Here is a 1,345-nt window from a genome sequence, read left to right on the forward strand (position 1 = left end):
CTATGATAAATATGAAAATGGTTTTCGTGATTAGTATTTAGTTTACGGCGGACGTTAGTCGATTTTCATTAGATATTTTTTTACATTCAGAAAATCCTAAAATTCATAATGTTATTTTGACCGTGGAGTGCCATTGAAGTGTGTTTGTGGAACCGGAGTCATCAGTTGAATTCGAAGAAAAAGATCCAATCAAAGAAGAAAGGAGGAATCGCAAATTAGGGTTTGTGATTTGGAGATTTTGGGAGGAATTGATAATCGGGTTCGATTTAGGAATATAATTAACGGATCACGTTAACGTCTAATTAACCTCGTTTAATATCTCTGTCTGGCCAGTTAACGTTGTGCTTCAAACGGAAAGTCAACAAGACTTCATGATTTAAATAGAAGTCAAGAAAAGAGTGAAGATTTTTTTCAACAAATGAAAAATTCATGATTTAAATCAACGAAAATAATAATTTAAGGATTTTAATGACATTTTCCCTATCATTATTTCAAAATTGCATATTTTTTATTTACTTTTGGTATATACTTTCTTAACTTTTGTTTTCAAAAGGTTGTAGCGTAATTTGTGGGTTCCAATACCACTGTGATTAATTATTTTCTCTCCATATGCATAGGTAAAAATTCCCATGTGTATATAAAAATATACTAGGATTTAGTAATCTGGACTATTTTCATTGTATTTAGTGATATTTTAATTTTCAACAATTTTTCATTAATTGTAAAATATATGTTTTTAGTATAAAATAGTTCGTTGGAGCATTACAGATATTGGTCGTTTGTTTCTTGTATTTGTAAATTAATTGAAATGTCTCCAGTTATGATTTAATTAGAGATTTTGATTTGAATAGAGAGATAGAGTCAATTTGATTAGAGAGATAGAGACGACTTGATTTGATTAGAAAGCTTAGTATTAACTTTAGAGATTTTAAGGCGGAAAATCTAATTCATGATATGGTAAAATAAGATTTTAAGGCGATAAATCTAATTCATGATATGAGAGAATGATAATTTAATGTTTTTTAATTATTCTGTTTTAATTCTGAAATTGCTTTCTCATCACATTCAAATTGCGCGAATGTAATGCAATTGAGATTGAAAAACAGAATTAACTAAAAATAACTTTGAATTATCATCAAAGAAGCGTTGCATAGCAATAATAACACAATATCAAAGGGGTCTACAGTAAAATCTCTATAAATTAATAAATTTTGCTGATTCCAAAATGGGGAAGTGTAAAAAATACAAAATTCGATAAATTAATAAGATTATAATTTTTAAATTTCATGTGAAATATGGTCCCAATAATATTATAAATTAATAATTATATAAATTTACATATATA

The sequence above is a fragment of the Camelina sativa genome, chromosome 14 (assembly GCF_000633955.1).
Source record: "Camelina sativa cultivar DH55 chromosome 14, Cs, whole genome shotgun sequence".
In the NCBI taxonomy this organism is placed as follows: Eukaryota; Viridiplantae; Streptophyta; class Magnoliopsida; order Brassicales; family Brassicaceae; genus Camelina; species Camelina sativa.